Raw genomic sequence first — 16,121 nt, 5'->3', positions numbered from 1 at the left:
AATATCTTTAAATCCAGAACTGGTCTGAAGGAATTCTCCTTCTTTGGTACAATGAATAGATTTGAGTAAAACCCCAGACCCTGCTCCAGAACTGGAACTGGCACAATTACTCCAGCCAACTCGAGATCTGAAACACATTTCAGAAATGCCTGAGCCTTCACTGGATTTATTGGAATGCGAGAGAGAAAAAATCTCTTCGCAGACGGCCTTACCTTGAAACCTATTCTGTACCCTTGTGAAACAATGCTCTGAATCCAAAGACTGTGAATTGAATTGATCCAAATGTCTTTGAAAAAACGTAACCTGCCCCCTACCAGCTGTGCTGGAATGAGGGCCGCACCTTCATGTGGACTTGGGAGCTGGTTTTGACTTTCTAAAAGGCTTGGATTTATTCCAGATTGGAGAAGGTTTCCAAACAGAAACCGTTCCTTTAGGGGAAGGGTCAGGCTTCTGTTCCTTATTCTGACGAAAGGAACGAAAACGATTAGCAGCCCTATATTTACCTTTAGATTTTTTGTCCTGAGGCAAAAAAGTTCCTTTCCAAGTTTTAAGCCATAAAGCTCTTCTAGCTAAAATAGCTAAAGACATATACCTGACATCAACTCTAATGATATCAAAGATGGCATCACAAATAAAGTTATTAGCATGTTGAAGAAGTTTAACAATGCTATGAGCATTATGGTCTGATACTTGCTGTGCTAAAGCCTCCAAACAAAAAGTGGAAGCGGCAGCAACATCAGCCAAAGAAATAGCAGGCCTAAGAAGATTACCTGAACATAAATAAGCTTTCCTTAGAAAGGATTCAATCTTCCTATCTAAAGGATCCTTAAAGGAAGTACTATCTGCTGTAGGAATAGTAGTACGTTTAGCAAGAGTAGAGATAGCCCCATCAACTTTAGGGATTTTGTCCCAAAACTCTAATCTGTCAGATGGCACAGGATACAATTTCTTAAACCTTTGAGAAGGAGTAAATGAAGTACCCAGATTATTCCATTCCCTAGAAATTACTTCAGAAATAGCATCAGGAACAGGAAAAACTTCTGGAATAACCATAGGAGGTTTAAAAACCGAATTTAAACGCTTAGTAGATTTAGTATCAAGAGGACTAGAATCCTCCATCTCTTATGCGATTAAAACTTCTTTAAGTAAAGAGCGAATAAATTCCATTTTAAATAAATATGAAGATTTATCAGTGTCAATATCTGAGACAGAATCCTCTGAACAAGAAATATCCTCATCAGAAACAGACAAATCAGAATGATGACGGTCATTTAAAAATTCATCTGAAAAATTAGAAGTTTTAAAAGACCTGGAAGGAGGAATAACAGACATAGCCTTCCTAATAGATTTAGAAACAAATTCTTTTATATTAACAGGAACATCCTGAGTATTAGATGTTGAAGGAACAGCAACAGGTAATGGTATATTACTAATGGAAATACTATCTGCATTAGCAAGATTATCATGACATTCATCAAAAACTACAGCCGGAGGAACAGTTACCACAAGTTTACAACAAATGCACTTAACTTTGGTAGAACCAGCATCAGGCAGCGTCTTTCCAGAAGTAGATTCTGATCCAGGGTCAATGTGAGACATCTTGCAATATGTAAAAGAAAAAACAACATATAAAGCAAAATGTATCAAATTCCTTAAATGACAGTTTCAGGAATGGGAAAAAAATGCCAATGAACAAGCCTCTAGCAACCAGAAGCAATGAAGAATGAGACTGAAATAATGTGAAAAAAAGGTGGAGACAAGAATGACGGCCACATTTTTTAGCGCCAAAAAAGACGCCCACATTATTGGCGCCTTAAAATTTTTGGCGCCAAGAATGACGCCACATCCGGTGATGCCGACATTTTTAGCGCAAAACGTCAAAAAAATTACGCAAACATGAACAACTTCCGGCGTCAAGTTTGACGTTGGAAATGACAAACAGAATTTTTTGCGCCAAAAAAGTCTGCGCCAAGAATGACGCAATAAATTGAAGCAATTTCAGCCCCCGCGAGCCTAACAGCCCACAGGGAAAAAAGTCAATTGAAACAATTTTTAAGGTAAGAAAAAAATGATTATTCATATGATTTATCCCAAATAATGAAACTGACTGTCTGAAATAAGGAATATTGATCATCCTGAATCATGGCAAATATAAGTTTAAAGACATATATTTAGAACTTTATAAATAAAGTGCCCCACCATAGCTTGGAGTGTCACAAAAAATAAGACTTACTTACCCCAGGACACTCATCTACATATAGTAGATAGCCAAACCAGTACTGAAACGAGAATCAGTAGAGGTAATGGTACATAAGAGTATATCGTCGATCTGAAAAGGGAGGTAAGAGATGAATCTCTACGACCGATAACAGAGAACCTATGAAATAGATCCCGTAGAAGGAGACCATTGAATTCAAATAGGCAAAACTCTCTTCACATCCCTCTGACATTCACTGCACACTGAGAGGAAAACCGGGCTCCAGCCTGCTGCGAAGCGCATATCAACGTAGAATCTAGCACAAACTTACTTCACCACCTCCACGGGAGGCAAAGTTTGTAAAACTGAATTGTGGGTGTGGTGAGGGGTGTATTTATAGGCATTTTGAGGTTTGGGAAACTTTTCCCCTCCTGGTAGGAATGTATATCCCATACGTCACTAGCTCATGGACTCTTGCTAATTACATGAAAGAAAAGAAAAATAACATTAGGCAAAACATTCAATTTCCACAATGTAACAATTTCAGTAGAGAAAAACAAAAGCAGGCATAATAGCTTTCAAAATTCATAAAAACCGCGAGCAATAGAGGGAGAGGGGTAAAATAACTAAAACTTGGCGCCAAGAATGACGAATTACGCAAAAAGAAGCTAAAACATTTTTGGCGCAAAACTAACACCAGGAAATGAAAACTCGCGTAATAACAAACGCAATCTCGCACCAAAACAATTAGCGTCAACAAAGACGCAGGAAATGACGAAATTTGCCTCATAAAAGGTGCAACTTCTCGCCAAGAATGACAATAAAAAACAGCATTTTGCGACCTCGCGAGCCTAGATTTGCCCGCAATAAAATAAAAGTCAAATTAGAAAAAGACTGAACTCCAGGTAAAAAAAAAGTTTAAATAAACTTCCCAAACATGATTCCTATACTGAAACTGTTTAGACTGCAAAGGGAAATACACATAGACCTGACTCATGGCAAATATAAGTAAAAACAAAATTTATGCTTACCTGATTAATTTCTTTCTTTTGCCATGTACCGAGTCCACGGATTCATCCTAACTTGTGGGATATTGTCCTTCCTGACAGGAAGTAGCAAAGAGAGCACCACAGCAGAGCTGTCTATATAGCTCCCCCCTTAACTCCACCCCCCAGTCATTCGACCGAAGGCCAAGGAAGAAAAGGAGAAACTATAAGGTGCAGAGGTGACTGAAGTTCACATAAAAAATACTATCTGTCTTGAATAGACAGGGCGGGCCGTGGACTCGGTACATTGCAAAAGAAAGAAATTTATCAGGTAAGCATAAATTTTGTTTTCTTTTGCAAGATGTACCAAGTCCACGGATTCATCCTAACTTGTGGGATACCAATACCAAAGCTTTAGGACACGGATGAAGGGAGGGACAAGACAGGAACCTAAACGGAAGGCACCACTGCTTGCAAAACCTTTCTCCCAAAAATAGCTTTCGAAGAAGCAAAAGTATCAAATTTGTAAAATTTGGAAAAGGTATGAAGCCAAGACCAAGTCGCAGCCTTTCAAATCTGTTCAACAGAAGCATCATTTTTAAAAGCCCATGTGGAAGCCACCGCTCTAGTGGAGTGAGCTGTAATTCTTTCAGGAGGCTGCTGTCCAGCAGTCTCATAAGCCAAACGGATGATGCTTTTCAGCCAAAAGGAAAGAGAGGTAGCCGTAGCCTTTTGACCTCTACGCTTTCCAGCATAGACAACAAACAAAGAAGATGATTGGCGAAAATCTTTGGTTGCCTGCAAATAAAACTAAAAGGCACGAACCACGTCCAAGTTGTGCAACAGACGTTCCTTCTTAGAAGGATTAGGACACAGAGAAGGAACAACAATTTCCTGATTGATATTCCTGTTAGAAACAACCTTAGGGAGGAACCCAGGTTTGGTACGCAAAACCACCTTATCAGCATGGAAAACACGATAAGGCGAGTCGCATTGTAATGCAGATAGTTCAGAAACTCTTCGAGCTGAAGAGAAAGCAACTAGAAACAGAACTTTCCAAGATAGAAGCTTAATATCTATGGAATGCATGGGTTCAAACGGAACCCCCTGAAGAACTTTAAGAACTAAATTTAGACTCCATGGCGGAGCAACGGGTTTAAACACAGGCTTAATTCTAACTAAAGCCTGACAAAAAACCTGAACGTCTGGGACATCTGCCAGATGCTTGTGCAACAGAATAGACAAAGCAGATATCTGTCCCTTTAAGGAACTAGCGGACAATCCTTTCTCCAATCCTTCTTGGAGAAAAGACAAAATCCTAGGAATTCTGATCTTACTCCATGAGTAGCCTTTGGATTCGCACCAAAAAAGATATTTACGCCATATCTTATGATAGATCTGGTGACAGGCTTTCGAGCCTGAATCAAGGTATCTATGACCGACTCAGAGTAACCCCGCTTTGACAAAATCAAGAGTTCAATCTCCAGGCAGTCAGTTGCAGAGAAATTAGATTTGGATGCTTGAATGGACCTTGAATCAAAAGGTCCCGTCTCAGTGGCAGAGTCCATGGTGGCAGAGATGACATGTCCACCAGGTCTGCATACCAAGTCCTGTGTGGCCACGCAGGCGCTATCAAAATCACTGAAGCTCTCTCCTGTTTGATTCTGGCAATCAGACACGGAAGGAAAGGGAATGGTAGAAACACATAAGCCAGGTTGAACGACCAGGGTACTGCTAGAGCATCTATCAGTACTGCCTGAGGATCCCTTGACCTGGATCCGTAACGAGGAAGTTTGGCGTTCTGACGAGACGCCATCAGATCCAATTCTGGTGTGCCCCATAGCTGAACCAGTTGAGCAAACACCTCCGGATGGAGTTCCCACTCCCCCGGATGAAAAGTCTGCCGACTAAGAAAATCTGCCTCCCAGATCTCACCCCCTGGGATATAGATCGCTGATAGATGGCAAGAGTGAGCCTCTGCCCATCGGATTATCCTGGAAACTTCTATCATCGCCAAGGAAATCTTTGTTCCCCCCTGATGATTGAAATAAGCTACAGTCGTGATGTTGTCCGACTGAAACCTGATGAATCCGGCCGAGGCCATGCCTGAAGAGCATTGAATATCGCTCTTAATTCCAGAATATTTATCGGTAGGAGGGCCTTCTCCTGAGTCCACAAACCCTGTGCTTTCAGGGAATTCCAGACTGCACCCCAGCCCAGTAGGCTGGCGTCTGTCGTCACAATAACCCACGCTGGCCTGCGGAAACACATTCCCCTGGACAGGTGATCCTGTGACAATGACCAAAGAAGAGAGTCTCTGGCCTCTTGGTCCAGATTTATCTGAGGAGATAAATCTACATAATCCCCATTCCACTGTTTGAGCATGCATAGTTGCAGTGGTCTGAGATGCAAGCGAGCAAACAGAACTATGTTCATTGCCGCTACCATAAGTCCGAAGGATGGAACTCTTAGGAATTGGTTTAGGATCTTGAGATCTAGAATTTGTCTGAAGGTTACCTCTTTTTTGGGAACCACAAACGGATTGGAGTAGAAACCTTGCCCCTGTTCTGTTTTCGGAACTGGGCAGATCACTCCCATGGTAAAAAGGTCTTCTACACAGCATAAGAACGCCTCTCTTTTTGTCTGGTTTACAGACAATTGAGAAAGATGGAATCTCCCCCTTGGAGGAGAATCTTTGAAATCTAGGAGATACCCCTGGGTTACAATTTCTACGGCCCAGGAGTCCTGAACGTCTCTTGCCCAGGCCTAAGCAAAGAGAGAAAGTCTGCCCCCTACTTGATCCGGTCCCGGATCGGGGGCTACCCCTTCATGCTGTCTTAGTGACAGCAGCAGGCTTTTTGGCCTGTTTACCCTTGTTCCAAGCCTGGTTAGGTCTCCAGGTTGGCTTGAACAAAGTTTCCCTCTTGCTTTGCAGCAGGGGAAGAGGAAGCGGGACCACCCTTGAAGTTTCGAAAGGAACGAAAATTATTTTGTTTGGTCCTCGTCTTATTTTACTTATCTTGAGGGAGGGCATGATCCTTCCCTCCAGTGATGTCTGAAATGATCTCTTTCAGTGCAGGCCCGAATAGGGTCTTACCTTTGAAATGGATGGTCAAAAGCTTAGATTTAGATGACACATCAGCTGACCAGGACTTAAGCCATAACGCTCTTCGCGCTAAAATGGCAAAACCTGAATTCTTTGCCACTAACTTAGCAAGATGAAAAGCGGCGTCTGTAATAAAAGAATTAGCCAACTTAAGGGCCTTAATTCTGTCCAAAATATCATCTAGTGGGGTCTCCATCTGAAGAGCCTCTTATAGAGCCTCAAACCAAAAAGCAGCTGCAGTGGTTACCGGACAATGCACGCTATAGGTTGAAGAAGAAAACCCTGATGAATAAAAATTTTTCTTTAGGAGACCCTCTAACTTTTTATCCATAGGATCAATGAAAGCACAACTGTCTTCAATAGGTATAGTTGTACGCTTAGCCAGAGTAGAAATAGCTCCCTCCACCTTAGGGACCGTCTGCCATGAGTCCTTTATGGTGTCAGAAATGGGGAACATTTTCTTAAAAACAGGAGGGGGAGCGAACGGAATACCTGGTCTATCCCACTCCTTAGTAACAATGTCCGAAATCCTCTTAGGGACCGGAAACACATCAGTGTAAACAGGAACCTCTAAATATTTGTCCATTTTACACAATTTCTCTGGAACGACAATAGGGTCACAATCATCCAGAGTAGCTAAAACCTCCCTGAGCAATAAACGGAGGTGCTCTAGCTTAAATTTAAATGCTGTCATATCTGAATCTGTCTGAGGGAACATCTTTCCTGAATAAGAAATCTCTCCCTCAGACAGCAAATCCCTCATCCCTACCTCAGAACATTGTGAGGGAATATCGGATACGGTTACTAAAGCATCAGAAGGCTCAGCATATGTTCTTAACCCAGAGCTACTGCGCTTCCCTTGCAACCCTGGCAGTTTAGATAAAACCTCTGTGAGGGTAGTATTCATAACTGAAGCCAATTCTTGCAAGGTGAAATAATTAGACGCACTAGAAGTACTTGGCGTAACTGGTTGTGACACTTGGGGAGAACTAGATGGCGAAACCTGATTTCCTTCTGTCTAAGAATCATTTAATGCCAAATTCTTATAAGTCAAAATATGCTGTTTACAATTTATAGACATATCAGTACAATTGGGACACATTCATAGAGGGGGTTCCACAATGGCTTCTAAACAAATTGAACAATGAGTTTCCTCAGTGTCAGACATGTTTAACAGGCTAGTAATGAAGCAAGCTTTGAAAAAACTTTATTTAATGAAAAAAATACAATTTGCAAAAACGGTACTGTACCTTTAAGAGGAAAAAAAGGCATGCACAAACTGCAAAACAGGTTAAAATTACTTCAAAAATTCCGAAATTTTAACAGTGTACCCACTAAGCTTTAGAAGGATTGCACCACAAGTAAAAAAGCAATAGACACCCAAATGAAAAAAACGGATTGATAATTGTCTAAAATCGGTTAAAACCCCCTAAAGCACCTTGCCACAGCTCTGCTGTGGCCCTACCTGCCCTTAGGAAGCGATAATATGGGGTTTAAAGCTTCAATTAGTCCCTCAGAAGACTCTCAGGACAAGTTGCTTGCTGCTTGTAAATGTAGGCCCCGGCCACCTCACTCGATGTTGCTGGGGCCTACACAAAAACAGAATTTATGCTTACCTGATAAATTACTTTCTCCAACGGTGTGTCCGGTCCACGGCGTCATCCTTACTTGTGGGATATTCTCTTCCCCAACAGGAAATGGCAAAGAGTCCCAGCAAAGCTGGTCACATGATCCCTCCTAGGCTCCGCCCACCCCAGTCATTCGACCGACGGACAGGAGGAAATATATATAGGAGAAACCATATGATACCGTGGTGACTGTAGTTAGAGAAAATAATTCATCAAAACTGATTAAAAAACCAGGGCGGGCCGTGGACCGGACACACCGTTGGAGAAAGTAATTTATCAGGTAAGCATAAATTCTGTTTTCTCCAACATTGGTGTGTCCGGTCCACGGCGTCATCCTTACTTGTGGGAACCAATACCAAAGCTTTAGGACACGGATGAAGGGAGGGAGCAAATCAGGTCACCTAAACGGAAGGAACCACAGCTTGCAAAACCTTTCTCCCAAAAATAGCCTCTGAAGAAGCAAAAGTATCAAATTTGTAAAATTTGGCAAAAGTGTGCAGTGAAGACCAAGTCGCTGCCTTACATATCTGGTCAACAGAAGCCTCGTTCTTGAAGGCCCATGTGGAAGCCACAGCCCTAGTGGAGTGAGCTGTGATTCTTTCAGGAGGCTGCCGTCCGGCAGTCTCATAAGCCAATCGGATGATGCTTTTAAGCCAAAAGGAAAGAGAGGTAGAAGTCGCTTTTTGACCTCTCCTTTCACCAGAATAAACAACAAACAAGGAAGATGTTTGTCTGAAATCTTTAGTAGCCTCTAAATAGAACTTTAGAGCATGGACAACATCCGAATTGTGTAACAAACGTTCCTTCTTTGAAACTGGATTCGGACACAAAGAAGGTACAACTATCTCCTGGTTAATATTTTTGTTAGAAACAACTTTAGGAAGAAAACCAGGCTTAGTACGCAAAACCACCTTATCTGCATGGAACACCAGATAAGGAGGAGAACACTGCAGAGCAGATAACTCTGAAACTCTTCTAGCAGAAGAAATTGCAACCAAAAACAAAACTTTCCAAGATAGTAACTTAATATCTATGGAATGTAAGGGTTCAAACGGAACCCCTTGAAGAACTGAAAGAACTAGATTTAGACTCCAGGGAGGAGTCAAAGGTCTGTAAACAGGCTTGATCCTAACCAGAGCCTGAACAAATGCTTGAACATCTGGCACAGCTGCCAGTCTTTTGTGTAGTAAGACAGATAAAGCAGAGATCTGTCCCTTTAGAGAACTTGCAGATAATCCTTTCTTCAAACCTTCTTGAAGAAAGGAGAGAATCTTAGGAATTTTTATCTTATTCCATGGGAATCCTTTGGATTCACACCAACAGATATATTTTTTCCATATTTTATGGTAAATTTTTCTAGTTACAGGTTTTCTGGCCTGAACCAGAGTATCTATCACCGAATCTGAAAACCCACGCTTTGATAGAATCAAGCGTTCAATCTCCAAGCCGTCAGTTGGAGGGAGACCAGATTTGGGTGTTCGAATGGACCTTGAACAAGAAGGTCCTGTCTCAAAGGTAGCTTCCATGGTGGAGCCGATGACATATTCACCAGGTCTGCATACCAAGTCCTGCGTGGCCACGCAGGAGCTATCAAGATCACCGAGGCCCTCTCCTGATTGATCCTGGCTACCAGCCTGGGAATGAGAGGAAACGGTGGGAATACGAAAGCTAGGTTGAAAGTCCAAGGTGCTACTAGTGCATCTACTAGAGCCGCCTTGGGATCCCTGGATCTGGACCCGTAGCAAGGAACCTTGAAGTTCTAACGAGACGCCATCAGATCCATGTCTGGAATGCCCCATAATTGAGTTATTTGGGCAAAGATTTCCGGATGGAGTTCCCACTCCCCCGGATGAAATGTCTGACGACTCAGAAAATCCGCTTCCCAATTTTCCACTCCTGGGATGTGGATCGCAGACAAGTGGCAGGAGTGATCCTCCGCCCATTGAATTATTTTGGTCACTTCTTTCATCGCCAGGGAACTCTTTGTTCCCCCTTGATGATTGATATAAGCAACAGTCGTCATGTTGTCTGATTGGAACCTTATGAATTTGGCCTTTGCTAGTTGAGGCCAAGCTCTGAGAGCATTGAATATCGCTCTCAGTTCCAGAATGTTTATCGGGAGAAGAGACTCTTCCCGAGACCATAGACCCTGAGCTTTCAGGGATTCCCAGACCGCTCCCCAGCCCACTAGACTGGCGTCGGTCGTGACAATGACCCACTCTGGCCTGCGGAAGCTCATTCCCTGGGACAGATGGTCCAGGGTCAGCCACCAACGGAGTGAATCTCTAGTCTTTTGATCTACTTGAATCATTGGAGACAAGTCTGTATAATCCCCATTCCACTGTTTGAGCATGCACAGTTGTAATGGTCTTAGATGAATTCGTGCAAAAGGAACTATGTCCATTGTTGCAACCATCAATCCTATTACTTCCATGCACTGCGCTATGGAAGGACGAGGAACAGAATGAAGCACTTGACAAGAGCTTAGAAGTTTTGATTTTCTAACCTCTGTCAGAAAAATCCTCATTTCTAAGGAATCTATTATTGTTCCCAAGAAGGGAACTCTTGTTGACGGGGACAGAGAACTCTTTTCTTTGTTCACCTTCCATCCGTGAGATGTGAGAAAAGCTAGAACGATGTCCGTATGAGCCTTTGCCTTTGACAGGGACGACGCTTGTATTAGAATGTCGTCCAAGTAAGGTACTACTGCAATGCCCCTTGGTCTTAGAACCGCTAGAAGGGACCCTAGCACCTTTGTGAAAATCCTTGGAGCAGTGGCTAATCCGAATGGAAGAGCCACAAACTGGTAATGTTTGTCCAGAAAAGCGAACCTTAGGAACTGATGATGTTCCTTGTGGATAGGGATATGTAGGTACGCATCCTTTAGATCCACGGTAGTCATAAATTGACTTTCCTGGATGGTGGGTAGAATCGTTCGAATAGTTTCCATTTTGAACGATGGTACCCTGAGAAATTTGTTTAGGATCTTCAAATCCAAAATTGGTCTGAACGTTCCCTCTTTTTTGGGAACTACGAACAGATTGGAATAAAATCCCATTCCTTGTTCCTTTATTGGAACTGGGTGTATCACTCCCATCTTTAACAGGTCTTCTACACAATGTAAGAATGCCTGTCTCTTTATTTGGTTTGAGGATAAGTGAGACTTGTGGAACCTTCCCCTTGGGGGTAGTTCCTTGAATTCCAGGAGATAACCTTGAGAAACTATTTCTAGTGCCCAAGGATCCTGAACATCTCTTGCCCAAGCCTGAGCAAAGAGAGAGAGTCTGCCCCCCACCAGATCCGGTCCCGGATCGGGGGCTACTCCTTCATGCTGTCTTGTTAGCAGTGGCAGGCTTCTTGGCCTGCTTACCCTTGTTCCAGCCTTGCATTGGTTTCCAGGCTGGTTTGGGTTGTGAGGCATTACCCTCTTGCTTAGAGGATGCAGAATTAGAGGCTGGTCCATTTCTGCGAAAGGGACTTAAATTAGGCTTATTTTTAGCCTTAAAAGACCTATCCTGTGGAAGGGCGTGGCCCTTTCCCCCAGTGATGTCTGAAATAATCTCTTTCAAATCAGGTCCAAATAAAGTTTTACCTTTGAAAGGATTGTTAAGTAATTTTGTCTTGGATGACACATCCGCTGACCAAGACTTTAGCTCTGCGCGCCACAATAGCAAACCCTGAATTTTTCGCCGCTAATTTTGCTAATTGCAAAGCGGCATCTAAAATAAAAGAGTTAGCCAATTTAAGTGCGTGAACTCTGTCCATAACCTCCTCATATGGAGTTTCTCTACTGAGCGACTTTTCTAGTTCCTCGAACCAGAACCACGCTGCCGTAGTGACTGGAACAATGCATGAAATTGGTTGTAGAAGGTAGCCTTGCTGTACAAATATCTTTTTAAGCAAACCTTCCAATTTTTTATCCATAGGATCTTTGAAAGCACAACTATCTTCGATAGGAATAGTAGTGCATTTGTTTAGAGTAGAAACTGCCCCCTCGACCTTGGGGACTGTCTGCCATAAGTCCTTTCTGGGGTCGACCATAGGAAATAATTTCTTAAATATAGGGGGAGGAACAAAAGGTATGCCGGGCTTTTCCCACTCTTTATTTACTATGTCCGCCACCCGCTTGGGTATAGGGAAAGTGTCGGGGGGCACCGGAACCTCTAGGAACCTGTCCATCTTGCATAATTTCTCTGGAATGACCAAATTGTCACAATCATCCAGAGTAGATAACACCTCCTTAAGCAGTGCGTGGAGATGTTCTAATTTAAATTTAAATGTCACAACATCAGGTTCAGCTTGATGAGAAATTTTTCCTGAATCTGAAATTTCTCCCTCAGACAAAACCTCCCTCATGGCCCCTTCAGATTGGTGTGAGGGTATGACAGAACAATTATCATCAGCGTCCTCTTGCTCTTCAGTGTTTAAAACAGAGCAATCGCGCTTTCTCTGATAAGTAGGCATTTTGGATAAAAGATTTGCTATGGAGTTATCCATTACAGCCGTTAATTGTTGCATGGTAATAAGTATTGGCGCACTAGATGTACTAGGGGCCTCCTGCATGGGCAAAACTGGTGTAGACACAGTAGGAGATGATGTAGTATCATGTTTACTCCCCTCATTTGAGGAATCATCTTGGGCAATATCATTATTTGTGGCAGTACTGTCCTTACTTTGTTTGGACGCTATGGCACAATTATCACATAAATTTAAATGAGGAGACACATTGGCTTTCATACATATAGAACATAGCTTATCTGAAGGTACAGACATGTTAAACAGGCTTAAACTTGTCAACAATGCACAAAAAACGTTTTAAAATAAAACCATTACTGTCACTTTAAATTTCAAACAGAAAACACTTTATTACTGAATATGTGAAAAAGTATGAAGGAATTGTTAAAAAATTACCAAATTTTCACCACAGTGTCTTAAAGCCTTAAAAGTATTGCACACCAAATTTCAGAGCTTTAACCCTTAAAATAACGGAACCGGAGCCGTTTTTCAATTTAACCCCTATACAGTCCCAGATACAGTCTTTGCTAAGACCCAACCAAGCCCTGAGGGGAATACTATACCAAATGATGCCTTCTAAAAGCTTTTTCAGAGATTCTTAGATCCTCACACATGCATCTGCATGCCCTGCTCTCAAAAAACAACTGCACATTAATGGCGCGAAAATGAGGCTCAGTCTATGACTAGAAAGGCCCCCAGACTGAAAAAGGTGTCCAATACAGTGCCTGCCGTTTTATAAACGTTCCCCAAGATTATAATGTCAATTATTAGCTTAAATTTGAATAATATGCACAAATAAAGCAATCGATTTAGCCCATAAAAATGTCTACCAGTTTTTTAGCCCATAATAAGCCCTTTATTCTGTTTGTTTTTGACTAAGAAAATGGCTTACCGGTCCCCATGAGGGGAAATGACAGCCTTCCAGCATTACACAGTCTTGTTAGAAATATGGCTAGTCATACCTTAAGCAGAAAAGTCTGCTAACTGTTTCCCCCAACTGAAGTTACTTCATCTCAACAGTCCTATGTGGAAACAGCAATCGATTTTAGTTACTGTCTGCTAAAATCATCTTCCTCTTACAAACAGAAATCTTCATCCTTTTCTGTTTCAGAGTAAATAGTACATACCAGCACTATTTTAAAATAACAAACACTTGATAGAAGAATAAAAACTACATTTAAACACCAAAAAACTCTTAACCATCTCCGTGGAGATGTTGCCTGTGCAACGGCAAAGAGCATGACTGGGGTGGGCGGAGCCTAGGAGGGATCATGTGACCAGCTTTGCTGGGACTCTTTGCCATTTCCTGTTGGGGAAGAGAATATCCCACAAGTAAGGATGACGCCGTGGACCGGACACACCAATGTTGGAGAAACTAACAAACCCTGCCTGAAAGCCATGTGGGCAATAAACAACCCCAAAGAACCCTCAAGCAAATTTCCCATAAAACAGAAAACGTTACTCCCAGACACAAAAACGTTTGTCCCAAATTCACATAACAAACTGAGTGCCCACAAAAAATTAAACCTTTATGCAAGCTAGTAAAAACCTCTGATAACACTAGGATTACTGCTTCTCCTTCCCCTAATGGGGACACTGTCAGCCTTTCTGAGTTAACAGTCTCTGCAGAAAATATGACTGAACATACCTCATTGCTGTATAGTAAGAAACCGTTCCTCACACTGAAGTTTTCCTGTACTCCTCAGCTCATGTGGGAACAGCAGTGGACCTAAGTTACAAATGCTAAGATCATCATCCTCCAGGATCCTCTTCATCTATGTCCTGCCTGAGAGTAAATAGTACAACACCAGTACCATTTAAAAATAACAAACTCTTGATTGTAGATAAAATAAAACTAACAGCTTAACACCTCTTCTCTTTACTCTTCCTGCTTAGAGCTAGCAAAGAGAATGACTGGGGGGTGGAGTTAAGGGGGAGCTATATAGACAGCTCTGTTGTGGTGCTCTCTTTGCTACTTCCTGTCAGGAAGGACAATATCCCACAAGTTAGGATGAATCTGTGGACTCGGTACATCTTGCAAAAGAAATACATTTATTTTAAGCTTTATATTAATACATAAAGCACCAAACCATAGCTGAGAGTGTCTTAAATAAAGATACATACTTACCGAAAGACACCCATCCACATATAGCAGATAGCCAAACCAGTACTGAAAACTATCAGCAGAGGTAATGGTATATAAGAGTATATCGTCAATCTAAAAAGGGAGGTAAGAGATGAATCCCTACGACCGAAAACTGAGAACCCTTGAAAAGATTTCCCATGAGGAAAACCAAAAAATCAATAGGTGATACTCTCTTCACATCCCTCTGATAAACACTGTACTCTGAAAGGAATTGGGCTTCAGAATGCTTGGAAGTGCTTATAGAAGAAATCATAAAAATCAAGCACAAACTTACTTCACCACCTCCATAGGAGGCAAAGTTTGTAAAACTGAATCATATGTGTGGTGAGGGGTGTATTTATAGGCATTTTGAGGTTTGGGAAACTTTGCCCCTCCTGGTAGGATTGTATATCCCATACGTCACTAGCTCATGGACTCTTGCCAATTACATGAAAAACCTAAAATGTCCATTCTTTAGCAGCTCAAAACCCTGATATACTGCCCAAATGCATATACTCAAATTAAAGAGATATATTAAGTCCCATGACTCCACCAAAGAGGAATTTAACCCTCAGAGTGCCACTGCCTTCTTACCTAGAAGGGTAAAGAGCACTTACCTGTGGAGCTCAGCTACAGGGCAGGTACAGTATCTCAGGCATGACAGACTCAGACGACTTCTGACAGAGAACTGAAAAGAAGAGAAAAGCAGAATAACCAACCCTGGTTTTCTGTAAAGTGGTTAGCATAAATTGTTGAAGGAAAGGCAAAGACTACCTCACCAACCTCCAACAGCTAATAGCCACCACAACTCTTACTAAAGAGGATTACATGGACACAGCATAGCCCCAATCCTTGCTTGCAGGGAAACTACCCATAAAAGGAATAATTTTCTTCAAACACCGTCTTTGTACACCTTCTTGATGTACACAATGGCAAATAATGACTGTGGGAAGTGGAAGGATACTTAAAGATTTGCTGGGGTGTTCTTTGCCTCCTCTTGGTGGCCAGGATTGGAATTTTCACTAGTAATTGGAATGGATTTGTGGACTCTCTATGCCATAGGAAAGAAAAGGACAGAGTTTAACCTGTGTCACAGAAGTCCTTAAAAAATGTTAAGTTCACTTCACTGCTCCGTGAACTTATCCCTACAAACTCTACACATAGTTCTATGTGCAGATCTTGTAGATTTAAGCTCAGACAGTGAGTGCAAATGGTAGATGCTGATCTACTGATCTTCTGTAGCAGCTTATTTATTAACTAACCTGGGCAGCGAGTTTAAATAATGTCTTCTTATCTAGGAAGGAAGGGGGACCAGCATATGCTTATCTTTTTTTCTTAAAATTCCTAAACTTCCCTGTGTTTTTAGTCACTGACTAAAGGCTGTAGCCAAAGAATAGGCTGTGTGGGGAGAGTAAATTACATACATATTGAAAAGCTTACCAGAACAGGGAATTTTATACATATTTTTAACTCTTGAGGTGCAAACTTTTTAATGAGTGTCAATGGCACTTTTTAGATATACATTTTTTTGTGTGACTACATTGTCCCTTTAAATAGCAAGACC

General features: G+C 41.9%; 1 protein-coding gene across 1 annotated transcript in view; it reads right to left on the bottom strand.

The window, feature by feature from the left end:
* The window catches only part of KDM6A (lysine demethylase 6A), a 926,232-nt gene that overhangs the window by 404,483 nt on the left and 505,628 nt on the right, over positions 1 to 16,121 (bottom strand). The gene's annotated exons all lie outside the window — the stretch shown is intronic.

The sequence above is a fragment of the Bombina bombina genome, chromosome 3, assembly GCF_027579735.1.
Source record: "Bombina bombina isolate aBomBom1 chromosome 3, aBomBom1.pri, whole genome shotgun sequence".
NCBI classification, from domain to species: Eukaryota; Metazoa; Chordata; class Amphibia; order Anura; family Bombinatoridae; genus Bombina; species Bombina bombina.
Note: the sequence above shows the minus strand (reverse complement) of the source record. Positions and strands in the feature narration are given on the sequence as shown.